The sequence below is a fragment of the Oryx dammah genome, unplaced genomic scaffold, assembly GCF_014754425.2.
Source record: "Oryx dammah isolate SB20612 unplaced genomic scaffold, SCBI_Odam_1.1 HiC_scaffold_28, whole genome shotgun sequence".
NCBI classification, from domain to species: domain Eukaryota; kingdom Metazoa; phylum Chordata; class Mammalia; order Artiodactyla; family Bovidae; genus Oryx; species Oryx dammah.
The window spans coordinates 59,545,511-59,560,750 of record NW_024070212.1 but is presented as its reverse complement, the minus strand read 5'-3'; positions in this window follow the sequence as shown (position 1 = coordinate 59,560,750).

Here is a 15,240-nt window from a genome sequence, read left to right as displayed (position 1 = left end):
ATGATTGTGGTCAAAGTTTTCAAATACATGGTTAGGAACAAAGGTAGGCTACATGTCATTACATTGCATGACACTGTTAATGATTCAGAAGTTTAAAATAATATCCAGGCAAATTTTAATCATTACTAGTGTGGAGTAGTTGAAAATTAATGATATCCTCAATGCATTAATTTCCACAGCCTGTGAAGATGTTGCTTTAGATAGCAAAAGAGACTGTGTATATGACTAAAGAAATTTGAGATGGGGAGATTATCCTAAATTATCTATGTGGTGTCAATCTCATCACACAAATTCTTAAAAGCAAGAACTTTTCCTGACTTCATAGAACCAGAAGTATGGCAGCATGAGAAAAACTTGACCTTATATTGCTGACTTTGAACATCTAGAAGGGGGCCACAAGCCAGGGAATGCAAGTGGCCTCTAGAAGCTGGCAAAGGCAAGGAGAGAGATTTTCTCCTACTGCCTCCAGAAAGGAATACAGCTCTGCTGACACCTGTATCTTAGATCAGAAGTCTAAACTAATAACTGTAAGATAATGAATTTGTGTTGTGTCAAGCCATATGTTCATGGTGGTTTGTCACAGCAGCAATAGAAAGCAAATATTCACCACAAATCCCCATTTAATCAACATGACAGACAACTAATTCATTACACTTACACCAGATTTAATTATATTTATCAAATTAGGAACATTCACTGAAATCTAATTTCAAAATAATCCAGAAATTAAAAAATAGTGTGATTATTGTTGCTACACTATAGTAATTAACCAATATGTTAATTTAAATTGGACAAAAAAAAAAAGGTAAAAGCATTCATACAGTCTGATATCAGAAGAGAAATGATAGCATAATCAAAAAGACTTATTAAAAGAATATGAATATTTACCTGCCTATTCTAGTCTATTGTTTTACAGAAAGTTATAATAAGCTAAGACAGCTGTGAAGCAACCCTTGGTCTGCAGTGGAGACCTTGGCATGCCCTTGACTCAGTTCTTTATAGGCCACTTAAGTGAAGACAGGTGTGCATGTTTTCCTCTGAACTTTCTGAATATGTTCTATAGGTGAGCAAGATCACAAAACAACATTCTTAGCCTTTAAGAGGTGACATTTACAAATGTTGGGGTATGAGGATCATTTGGTTTAAAGGACTATTACGTGTATTTGAAATTAAAATGTTCATATTTTAATAAAAACATTTTTCCATAAACATGTACAAAGAGAAGTTATAAAAGATACGAGTACTCTGAAATCTCCTAACTTGAGGTTTGTCTCTTCCTTTTTATTTAACAAGGAGAATGAGCGATGCACAGCTCTATTCGCTTGTGCCTTGAGTGGATAGCTGTGTGGCATTTTATGCCAAGCTATTGACCTCCTTCAGTCTCTTTTGATCTGTTTTTCCACCTTTCTTATAACCTTGATGAAAGGTTGAATGATGTGTAGAAATTGAGTTCATCCTAGAATCAATGCCTTTGAGTATGCTATGTGATCTTTCAAGTATCATATACAAAAGGGGAAATTTAAGAGAAACATGGCCACTGAAGCTCTACAGATTCTATTTAAGAATATTTAGATTGGATCTCACTTTTATTGCAGATTGGAATGAAGCTAAAAGTTATGGTTTAGGCTACCAAACTGTCAAATATTACATAAATGGAATATTTGCATCACTTTTTTTCCAATATCTATAATAATATTTCATATATTATTTTACTAAAAAGTCACAGAGACATTTACATACATTTATTCTCATAACTCACTCTTTCTCCAGTGTCTGTAAGTAAATAGATGATGAAATTGAATTAAGATTTAATAATGAATTGTTGACTGGGTTAATATATGAAATGACTCAATGCTTAAATCTTAAGCAATTCATATATTGACTACAAAGTTATAAGAATATTTTGTCACAAACAATAAATTTAATAGGTGTGATTGCTTATTTTTAAGTTATTTTTCTTTTTTATTCTTCTGAATATTAGAGAGATCCAATCCACAAAACATATCTACCCAAAACAGCTAGATGAGAGGAGCATGGCTGACATTCTAACTAGAATGATGAGGAGGGAGGTGGGCAGTAGAGGTGGGAGATGGTAGACTATTTGAAAAAGCCATGCTCTGCATTTTAAAAATTAAAACTATCATGTTCTTTCCTCTCTCTCCAGGATTCTTCACACCTTCAATGCTCCAAGGCTCTGAAATCTGAATAGAAGATAGTTCAATAAAAGCACATATAGGCAATGACAATGACAATGTTTACATTCTCTATTCAACTTTCTTCAGAGACTTTTGGCATTCAAACACCAGAAAGTGCCCAATTAGGTATTTATCTGTTTTCAAGCTGAGGTTGTATGGGAATTTCTATGAGATATTCATTAGAGTTTTCCTGAAATTTTATTTTATTTTATTATTTACCACTCAACTTCAGGTTCATATATTTTGGTGCATTTTTCTTTAATTCTTGTTTTTTTTTTTTAATTTATTATTATTTTTTTAATTTTGGCTCACTCAGGAAAGGTGACCCATCAGTCTCTGGAGCAAAAGAGGTTAGTAGAAGTAGAAAACCACTGTGATTTTGCCTGCTAATTCTAGGCTCATTTTTAATTTGTTTGTTTGTTTTTGGTTTGTTTTGGTTGTAAGTAGATTCCTCTCTTTACCTCACTGAATTTAGTTTAGTTTAATAATGTTGCCATGATTAGCTAAATAATTTGATTTTTAAGCAGATCATATTTTATAGTTTTTCATCTTATTCAAAGATATTCTTTTTTTCCTTATCCAAATTTGATATATAAAAGAAACTGTACCTTAGAAAGTTGGTTTAATATGCATATTCTGTTTATATACTTTAATGGAGGGCCTTTTGTTATTAGGTATTGAAGATTAATGAAGATTAATGGGACAGTGTTGTAGAATTAGCAGAATTTAGCAGCTCTGGTGGGACAAGGGAATGGCAACCCACTCCAGTTCTCTTGCCTGGAAAATCCCATGGGTGGAGGAGCCTGGTAGGCTGTGGTCCTTGAGGTCGCACAAAGTCAGACACGACTGAAGCAACTTAGCAGCAGCAGCAGCAGCTCTGGCTGCTAATGGCAATCACCAGTTGATTACTAAAATGATAAGGTAAGGAAGTGAAATAAGCACAATTCTCTCCAAATTTATTTCTTAAATTAGTAAACCAAAATCCAGTATTTCTTTCTCTTTCATTTATGGGAAATTTCTTTCTCAAAGAGTGTGAAGAAGGTGTAAAGGAACAAAAAATATTTCATACTAGCTTTTAAAAACAGACAAATCTGAAATTCCTATCTGTCACAGATTATTGTAGAAAGGGTGTGAGGACATTTTTTAATGGTTTAGTCACCAAACATATGGTGTTTAGTTGGTCTCCTTACTGAACACAACACGAGTTAATATTTTGTGAGGTCCAAGTAAACTAATGGGCAAAATTTCAAGGAATGGTGCAAGTGTGAATATTCAAGTACTTTCATTACCAACAATGGAAAATTTACTGAGAATGAAGATTTGTAGAGCATGGAATCAAAGTAATCCAAATCCTGTTAGAAACTGACCTAAGGAGAATTCTAGCTAGTAACACACACAATCAAATTACTGTGCTTATGCTTACTATCTTGTGTTAAATGATGAAATCGCACCTAGGGAAATAGAACAATAGCAGAAAGTTCATTTGGGTTTTTCAGTAAGAAGGTATGGAAAGCTCTGAGTGAACTTTTTGGCCAACCCATTATTTCTTCCCAAAGCATACAGTACTATCCTTGACATGAGCTCTGGGAAATAGAGACTTTTTCCATCTCACTATATTACCAAATTTATCTTAGCACCAAATTAATATTTTAACCCCTACATATTGGCCCATAGAGTCAGTTAGAGAAATCTCATTTCTTAATCAGCCTGTGGCAGTATAACAAAGTGGGGAGAGTCTGTGGTTTGGAATCAGACTCTTTGGTTGAAAAGTATGTTCTACAATATAACAAGTGATTAATCTTAGAAAATTTTCAAATTTTTAGGCTTCTACTAACTTTTTTAGAGAAATTTGCATAAGGTTTTTAACAGAGTAATGACTCAATTTGGCAATTGATGACAAGAATAAGAAAAAGTATAGAATGCCTTTGCATATGAAACTAAGTATTCCTAGATTAAGAAAGAGCAAGAGGCAGTAACAAAGGCTACAAAAAAAAAAAAAAAATCCAGGCATTAAAATAGTAGTCTTGTTGCAGGAAGGAGGACCCCTTCCAGGGCCCAAAACTGGGTTCTTGTCTGACACTCGGAAATGAATTTTTCGAGGAGACACATGTGCTGACCAAGCAAGAGATTTTATTGGGAAAGGGCACCTGAGTGGAGAGCAGTAGGGTAAGGGAACCCAGGAGAACTGCTCTGCCACATGGCTCACAGTCTCAGGTTTTATAGTGATGGGGTGGTCTTTGGCCAATCATTTTAATTCAGTCTTTCCTGGTGGCACACGAATCACTCAGCCAAGATGGATGCTAGCGAGCAGGGTTCTGGGAAGTAGACAGACAAGCGGTGTCTCCTTTAGACCTTTCCCAAACTCTTCCAGTTGGTGGTGGCTTATTAGTTCCATATTCCTTATCAGGATCTCCTGTTATAAAACAACTCATCCAAATGGTTACTATGGTGCCTGGCCAGGGTGGGCAGTTTCAATCAGTGTGCTTCCCCTAACAGTCTGACTACACCAAGTCATGGAATATTTAGTCTTGAAGCAAATATAATTTTGAAAGTCTTACTTTCTTACACTGGGAAAACGGGAATGATATCTTAAACAATATATAAAGGAAGATAGCACAGCATGATAGAATAAGTGAAAAGGAGTTTTTGTTTAACTCAAGTTATGCAAAAACAAGTTTGCTGATAAAGTAAAATCTAGATTAAAACGGGTCAGACACTGGGCAAACAGACTTAATGTAAAATGCAATAACATTTGACCTAACCTAAATGGTTAAGTCTCATATAGGATTATTTTCCGCAAATATCTATATAGATAATTCTCAAACTCAAATGTAAATGAGTCACAATCAAGAAAATTAATATATTTATCAATTTGGTTGTAATGAATCCTGTTATCTTTTTTCCCAAACCCCAAAATGTTTTAATGTCCATGTCTTAGGGAAAATAATTTGTCTTCAAACCCACAGAACTCACAATATTGTTGAATATGGACTTGGAGCTCAAGAAACCTCCTGGACTGGTGGGCTTGTAGTTTAGTAGTCAAGCACAAGGTGCTTGACAATGTCTTGACTAACGTGTAAGACAATGTACAAATAATGAGTCTCTGGAAATGCTTCTTCCTAAAACCAGATTTTGGAAATGGAAGGAGAAGGGGAGAGATATTTCCATATTTTAGGAAAATATTTAACTTGGTAAATAGCACTAAGCATGAATAAACAAGTAATGTTTAGAAGGTTTAAACATTGAAAAATGAAATATTCTTAATGCTACCACATAGAGTTAATCCACTATTGAAATGTTGGGTATCCATATCATTTTCATTCAAAAACACAAGTAATGGGGATAGATACTTCAGTAAACTAAAATTGCATGGTCAGTAATAATAACTAACCAAGGAAACCTCTGCAAATACTTTGCAGGAAATTAAAACAGTTAATAGAGCCTACATGGATTGTTGACTGAAAGCCTGAGGAGGTCTCTATGAAGCCCACATATGAATATGAGAAAGTTAGCCATATAAAGCAGTAAAAGATTCTGGCAAAGGAATCTGACAAAGGGCAGTTAATGCAGATGACATAAGAATTTTTGAAATCTAGCAATGAAAAATGGCTACGTGGCAGAAGTGTGTATATGTGTATTTATTTAATCCAGAATGGATTACATAAATAATTCTCATAGTTTGATATTACCAAATAGAATGGGAGAAGCTGTAGGGTCATGGGTAAATGAACTAAAAAAAAAAAAACCCTACACATTTAGAGATGTAAAATACACCTTCATGTGAAGATTCAGTGAAATGGTAGAAATGGTATATGGTAAAGTACAGTCATTGGTGCTTAACATTCAATAAATCTTAGTTATTACAATCCCCCAAATTCTCCAACATGCTACAAATCTAGCAAGCCACTTTTCAAGTTGAGTTAGCATTAAACCTTGTTTTTAATGCTTACATTTCCTTACTATTGTTCAAAAGACAAGTGTGCCTGCATAGTCTTCTGTGTTTAGGCAAGAACAAGTTGTTTGGTATTGCAACCTGCACCTATAATTTTCTATTCCTTTTTCTCTGCTCTAATTTTTTTTTTTTTTGTACTAACTGTAACTTTCTAACATGTTCAATATACCTCATTGCAGTTCTTCCTCTACTAGAATGTAAATTTCATAAGTACTCAGATCAATGCTTTGTTCACAAATGTATCTTAGAACAGGGCCTGGCACTTAGTATTATACAGTACATATTTGTTTAATGTCAAATGAAGAATAATGAAAAATATTTTTTAAAACTCACATTAAACAATGAACCAATTATAAAATGGGCAAAAGACACAGACAGACCTTCCACTAGAGAGAATATACAGATGGCAAATAAGCATATGAAAAGATCTCCAAAAAAATTAAATTTCTGGTGAGCAATCACTACACACCTATCACAATAGCTAAAAATAACTTTTTAAATAGTGACAACACTCTTAAGTTCTTGCTGGAAAGAATGTAGAGAAACAGGATCACTCATCCATCGCTGATGGGAATTTTTCAAACATTAAAGCCAGTCTGGAAACCATTTTGGCAGCATACAAGAAAATTAATTGTAATTTCTACAATTGACAGAACTACAATATGACAGAACAGTTGTATTCTTGGGCATTTACCACAAAGAAATGAAAACTTATGTTCACACAAAAATATGTACACAACTGTTTAAAGAAGCTTACTTCATAATTGCCAAATAATGGAGATAACCCAAATCTTCTTTAGTGAACAGTGGATTGTTAAACAAGTTGTGGAATATGCATACCATGGAACGCTACTCAGCAATAAGGATTAATAAACATAACAATCTGTATGAATTTCCAGAGAATGATGCTGATCTAAATAAAAAGCAATCTCAAAATGTAGCATACAGTATTATTTCATTAACAAACATCCTTAAAACAACTGCATAAAATAATGGAGCACAGATTGGTGGTAGTCACAGATTAAGGAGGGACATAGTAGTGGTATAGCTTGAATAGAGCAACATGAGGGATTCTTACAGTAATGGGAATATTCTGTATCTTGATTATGTCAACATTAATATTCTGGCTGTGATATTGTACATAGTTGTGGAAGATATTGCAATTGGGAGAGATGGGGTAAATATTACAGGAGATTTCTCTGTTTATTTCTTAAAACTGCTTATGAATTTATAGTTATCTCAAAATTAAAAATTTAAAATATTGGACATGGAATGGAGGATATTTTCTTTAAAGGCAGTATTTACACAGCACCCTCCATGAGTTAGGCAATATTTTAAGTACATTACATCAATTAACTCAATTATTCCTCAAAACAATCCTATGAGGCAGGTATCTCTCATTCTCTTTCTTAAATAAGTGATGAACTGAGGAGAAGGAAATGGCAGCCCACTCCAGTACTCTTGACTGGAGAATCCCATGGACAGAGGAACCTGGAAGGTTACAGTCCATGAGGTTGCAAGAGTCAGACATGACTTAGTGACTAAACCACTACCAAGTATTATGTAACCAAAGCACATATATGATGAAATGACTTTTCCTGTTTCTCTTTCATTTCAAAGGACTTAAAAAGTAGAGAAAATAGTAGTAAAAACTTGTCATCTGATTTCAATAGTTATCAGTTCACAATCAGTCTTGTTTTATCTAAATCCCTACACTCTCACCATCTTTGGGTTTATTTTGAAGCAAATTTCCAGAACATATATTTTAACTGTAAATTTTTAGACTCTAGCTCTAAGAGATAAGGACTCTTTTAAAACACGCGCACACACCCACCCACACACACACACACACACACATAACCCTGATCCATTTACTACACCTACAAAAAATAATCTCTCAATATTATCTACTATCCTAAAATGAACAGATATTTTAACCAAGGACAAAACTCCAGAATATTTTAACCAACAGATGAGGGTGTGGGGAAAAAAAAAAAAAGGAATGTTGTGTCTTAGAATATTATTGGCAAAGCATTGCCTTATACAAAAACAAAGTTAAGTTGTCACTTTGTTTATAAGCTAGTTTATAAAGCAGAGAAGGCAATGGCACTCCACTCCAGTACTTTTGCCTGGAAAATCCCATGGACGGAGGAGCCTGGTAGGCTGCAGTCCACTTTTCACTTTCATGCTTTGAAGAAGGAAATGGCAACCCGCTCCAGTGTTCTTGCCTGGAGATCCCAGGGATGGGGGAGCCTGGTGGGCTGCCATCTATGGGGTCGCACAGAGTCAGACACAACTGAAGCGACTTAGCAGTAGCAGCAGCAGTTTATAAAGATGAATTAAAATCCAGTTCTGCTCTGATCTTTGATTTTCCCATTTTGCCTCATCTAGAATTATTTTTTTCCAGTTATATTCAAATAGATTCATTAGTAGCTATTTCTCTTTCTAAATGGTCTCTTTTAGGTCTCTTTCTTGTCTACCTTTTGAACTCCCATGCTGCTATCTAATTATTGATCTTGAAGCACATCTCTCCAGTATTTTACTTTTCTCTTAGATTTAGACCACTGCTGGACCTCCTTATCTTAACATGCTTATTAAAATAAGTGTCTAGTATACTTGCGTATGATACAATAGAATGCCATTTTGGAAATTCCTGTCCTCAGATTCTGGTTTATATTCAAATTCATACAATTAGAAATAACATTTTATTCTGAAAGATCAAAAATGAAAAATAGGAAGTCTTTATACTTACATTGAAGATGATATATTATTAAAATATTACTAAAAATGATGTGATTTTTAGTCAAAATATCACAGCCAAAGAAACTGTACCAGATTGTCAGAAAGACTGACTAACTTTCTAGGAAATAGAATCCAAGAGTTCTGAGACTAAGTGAGCTGTTTTAAAAGGTGTGCTTAAAAAAAAAATTGAATGATGGCAATGAAAGAAAACTTCAAAATGCAATTCAAAGAAAATGAGAAATTGGTAGCTAAGATTTACATGTGATTTAATTGAGCCATCCAGAATAATTCTTTGAGTTCTATTAAACTCCAAGCTCTGTTAGAACCAACCAATGAGTTGCATTTAGCATGCCCTCTTTAGTTAGCTTTTGTAAAATGAAATTGTAAAATGAAAGCTTCAGGTATCTACATATCCTTCTCCAAAGGTGTGACTTGTACAACATGTATCTACCTGAAAAATCAATTTATATCCTTTGTAATCTACACATTTAAATAAAGAAAAGTTTGAATACCATTTGTATGTATGTACTAGACAATGTAGTCGGTTATATTAATAGTATAATCCAGCTAGGCTAATGAATACCACCTTGGATTTAGCAGTTTCAACTGTGATTTCTTTTTCTAGGAGCTCATGAGAAATAATCTAGTTGCTTTGATTATGACTTATCTAAACTTATCTAATTCCCCATGAAGTTTTCCAAGTCCATTTTCAATTTAATAAGCAAAACTAGTAAAATTATACTGTACTTTTAAAAAATGTTTCTGGGATGTCCTTATGAGTTAAGATATCTTTTGGTAAAACTATGATTCTTCATACTAAATGAGGCTGAAGAGTTGACACTTTTGTCTTAAACTTTGCTTTATATTTTCATAATTATACCTTGAAACATGTTTATGTCTCTGGGCATTTAAACTTTCAGTATAAGGGGTTTTTTTTTTTGGTTCTCTCTCTACTAATTAATTTCCTATTGCATTTCACTTTGCAAATGCTAATTTAAGTAATAAACAGTAGCAAAATGAAATTTTCTCCATGCCTGAAAATTTTTTTAAAAAAAAATACAATATATGAAACAACTGGACTCAAGTCATCAGTGCCAGAAAGAAGGGACAATGATTCCTGAGAAATTCTGAAACAAACAAGGTGAGATCTATGATTGTTCCAGCTTGCTGTCTGGAGAAAGTTTTCAGACTGTGGTGCAATACAGGGGAAGCCCAGTCATCTTCCTGAATTAAGGAGGTAAAACTGGAGTTGAGAAAAGACAAATCAGTGAAGTCACAGAACAGAGTGCTAGACACAACAGAGATGTATAAATAGAACTCACCAATCTTCAGAGAGCTCTTCTGGAAGATTCAACTGAGAACTGATTGACAATTGTGTAAGAAAATTACTCTAGGGTAGAAAAGAACCACTCAAAAGGATGAAGAGAACAGGTGCCCAGAGTTCATACAGAACCAAAACAGTGTCTGCCTCCAATAATCAGTGTGGAAAAACTTCATAATTCAGGGGATATTGATAAGAATACTAAGAAAGGTCTTGTCTTCTTAGTATGGAAGTTGGATATTAACTCTATATTATACCCAACTCTGATCCCAGGTGAAAACAAAATCTGGAAGGATCACATTGATTCCAATTCAACTATATTCCAAACAAAGCTCAAGAATATTTATAGGAAAGTGGTTGGTATCCAATCAAAGATAGGAAATGCGAAGTGGAAAAACATTAACTATAATGAAAATAATAATTCATTAATCAACCAAAAACAACCAAAGGAGATACTTTTGTGAGAATTAGCAGAAAATACTAAACAGATACTTATAACTGTATTCCATAAGTTCAAAAAGTTAAATAAAGATACAAAAATATTAACAACACTAACAAGTAAATCAAACTTCTAGAGGTAAAAAAAATCTGGTGTCTGAGGTAAAATATACAGTATGAGATTAATGGCAGGGTTGCAGAGAAATGATCAGTGACTTGAAGACATAATAATAGAAATGATTCAAAATGAAACAGAGAAAGTCTAAAAAAATAAATAGAACAGAAATATGGGATCACTACAAGATGTCAACTACATGTATTAAAGTCCCCAGAGGGAGTGGGAGGCAAAACATACTTGAAGAATTAATGGCTAAAATTTTCCAAGTTGGAGGAACACTAAACTCACAGATCCAAGATGCTCAACAAAATTCAAACTCAAAAATATGTAGAGGAAAAACCCACATCAAGACACATCATAAACAAAGTGCTTAAAATGCATGGTGAAAAGAAAACCTTAAAAGAAGATAGGAAAAAAGAGTTACAGAGGTTTAAAGATACGGATGACAGCAGATATATTGTCAGATACAATGCAAGCTAATGATAGTGTAGAAACATCTTTAAAATACTGAATTTAAACATTTTTTATTATATAGCTTAGAATTCTTTATTTAGCCAAAATATTTTTAAAATGAAGAGCATTCTTAAACATGCAAAAACAGAAATTTTATTACCAGAAAGTCTGCACTATAATACTTTATATATGACTATGTAACTGAACAACTTTAATAAACTTGGTGATTAACATGAAAAGTATAAATATCAGAATGTCAGAGTTGGTAGGCAAGAGGTTTCAAAAGAATGCATAGGGTCCTAATATTGTATTTGTCAATGTTCAAGGAAAAAATATTATGAATAGCTTAGAAAACAAGAACTAAGTTTGAGGCTATATTATGGGCTTCCCTGGGGGCTCAGTGGTAAAGAGTCTGCCTGCAATGCTAGAGATGTGGGTTCAGTCCCTGAGCTAGACAGAGCTCCTAGAGAAGGAAATGGCAACCCACTCCTGTGTTCTTGCCTGGGAAATTTCATGGACTGAAGAGTCTGGCAGGCTACAGTGCATGGGATCGCAAAAGAATTGGACATGACTTAGTGATTAAATAGCAACAGCAATACTGTTTATAGGTATAAAGGAAATTAACTAATTTTAACTATAATAAATATTGTTGAAAACTATATTGGGACAAGGAAAGAGAGGAAGAGTGAACAGAACCAACATTATCTATTATAGCAGGAAATCAATAGATCTTAAATTGATAGTCTAGGAAAAGAGCTATAGAAATATTATAGCTGCTATTTCCCAGTGGAGGAATAGTAGGGGAAAAGACATTGGTTGAGAAGTAGGGTCTGTAGACTGTTTCTTTTGTACAATTTAATTATTGCCTTACACGATAGTATGGGATTCTAAAAATGACCATGCAAGCTGAAATCATGGAAAGCTATTTTAATAATAGAAGAGGAAAACTACAATTTTCCATGAACTTTAAAACTGTTTTTCAAACATTAAAGATTCTCTTACTCTCAGTGATCAGTGAATTGGAAAGTGAAAAAATAGTAAAACTAAAATTTACTTAGTATACTATATTTTAACTATTAATGAAAGTTGGCAATTTAAATGTTTCATTCTTTGTAAAAATGTATTAAAAGTTGTTGCTCAATGCTTGCCTTCTTCTCATGGTGCAGCTTATAAAGCAAGCACATTTCTTAGGCCTTTACAAATTGTTGTGCTCCTTTCTAAGTTTGAGTTCATTCCTAACTTTTTATCCTATGTGCTTTCAATGTCATGGAACATCTTTGAGAGTTCTCTACTCTGAAGTTTTTTGCTCATGCCACTTACTCTTGGACATCTTTGTCCTTTATGTCTAAGTCATTTTTCTCATTTATGTCAATAAATTCACTAAGTTCTTCCTGGCTGCATATCTCAAGTCTTTATAATGGCAGCACTGTCAACATGACCAGCTATATCTTCTATAACCTCATTTACATTTAAATTTAATTTCACCATGGGCATCACCACTTTGGGGTTCTTTGCTGTTCATCTTTATTGCTCAATATCTTCTTTCAAACTACCCATATTAGTACAATTCCACATAGGTTTATCATGGGGTGACAGGAAACAGCACATCTAAAGGCTTGACTGTATATATGTGAACTAAATAAACAGATGAGCCGTGATCAGTCACAGTCTTTGAAAGAAGGACTCTGAATGGTCACTGATCATAATGCACATTTGTTGCTTGTGTAACAATTTGTGAACTAAAGAGCCAGCAGACCACTTTGTAATTTATGCATTTACCATATATATTATGGTACCTAAAATTTGAATCATGCTGTTTAGGGGCCAGCATTATTTACATAAATGCAGTAACTAAAATTTGTGTATTCTGGAACTTAGCAAAATGAAGGCTGCCTTTTTTTCTGTTTCCATGTGATATTATTGACTATGTTTTCTATGCTGCATACTACATCCTCATCACTTATCTATTTTATAACTGGTAATTTTTATCTGTTATTCTCCTTCTCTTATTTCACCTATCCCTCCAGTCCCTCACCTCTGCCACCAGTCTGTTCCCTGTATCTCTGAGTCTCTTTTTGTTTTGTTATGTTTGTTTGTACATGGGTGTGTATGTGCATGCAGAGACAGTTCAGTCATGTCTGACTCTTTGTGATTTTATGGTCTATAGTCCATCAGGCTCCTCTGTCCATGGGATTTCCCAGGCAAGAATACTGGAATGGGATGCTCTTTCCTTCACATATAATTAAAATCATACAGAATTTGTATTTCTCTGACATGTCATATAGGTCCATTCATGTTGTTGCAGATGGCAAGATTTTACACTTTTTTAATGAGTAATATTGCATTATATATATATATATATATACACACACATGCTCTTTATTCATTCATTTATTGATAGGCACTTAGGTTGTGTCCATATCATAGTAGTTACAATAAAAACTAGATATATTTGTTGAATACAGTATATTTTAAATATCTACCTAGAAACTGGAATGATAATGAACTTAACAACTAGCATTCTTGTATCTTTTTTATAAATATTTTAATGTGAAAAGGGTGATTTATTTTATTCTTTGGTAGCAAGTTTTTTCCAGAGCTTCCTGTTGAATAACTAAGTAAGTATCAGTGAGAGTGTTTTCTATTTCTTTTTCTCTTTTCTTTCTTTTTTTAATTCAAAAAGAAAGAAATAAATGTCAGGCTTCAGTTTTAATTAAGCAATTAATAGAATGTAATATAGAAAAGACAAGAAAAAAGTTCAACTGTGTAATTTAATTTCAATTGAATGAAATAAGTTAGTAGCTGGTGTTTCATAAGTCTTTTCATAGGGCAGAAAATAGATTTTGACAGCAGAGACAGGGGTAACACTGAGTCTAATTCTATTTAATTAGTGATGTCCAACCTTTCTCAACAGAAAAGCAATATTCTTATTAAATAATATGAAAAGTGCAATGGATTTTGGCCCAGAGTAATGAAGATATAACCTGTACAAATAAACATTTCCCAAGAGTGGATTCTACATGCATGCAAAAGGGTATGTTCAAAATAAAAAGTAATTACATCACCTCCAGTTACTCCAAATCAACAGCAGCAGCATAGCCCCCACCATAGATAATACATTCTTTAACAAAATTAAACATATTTTAACATTTAGCCATACTATGGCCACAGTCAGCTATCTATTTGTCATTTGTTTGTTTTTTTAAATAAACTTTTTGTTGAAGTGTAACTTACATATTAGAAGTGTGCAGATCATCGGATTTTCACAAAGTTAATAAACACAGCCTTTGACTGTGTGGATCACAATAAACAATGGGAAACTCTTCAAGAGACAGGAATACCAGACCACCTGTCTCTTGAGAAATCTGTATGCAGGTCAGGAAGCAACAGTTAGAACTGGACATGGAAGAACAGACTGGTTCCAAATAGGAAAAGGAGCATGTCAAGGCTGTATATTGTCACCCTACTTATTTAACTTCTATGCAGAGTACATCATGAGAAACGCTGGGCTGGAGGAAGCACAAGCTGGAATCAAGATTGCCAGGAGAAACATCAATAACCTCAGATATGCAGATGACACCACCCTTATGGCAGAAAGTGAAGAACTAAAGAGCCTCTTAATGAAAGTGAAAGAGGAGAGTGAAAAAGTTGGCTTAAAGCTCAACGTTCAGAAAACTAAGATCATGGCATCTGGTCCCATCACTTCATGGGAAATAGATGGGGAAACAGTGGAAACAGTGTCAGACTTTATTTTTTGGGCTCCAAAATCACTGCAGATGGTGATTGCAGCCATGAAACTAAAAGACGCTTACTCCTTGGAAGAAAAGTTATGACCAACCTAGATAGCATATTGAAAAGCAGAGACATTACTTTTCCAGCAAAGGTCCATCTAGTCAAGGCTATGGTTTTTCCAGTAGTCATGTGTGGATGTGAGAGTTGGACTATAAAGAAAGCTGAGTGCCAAAAAATGAACTGTGGTGCTGGAGAAGACTCTTGACAGTCTCTTGGACTGCAAGGAGAT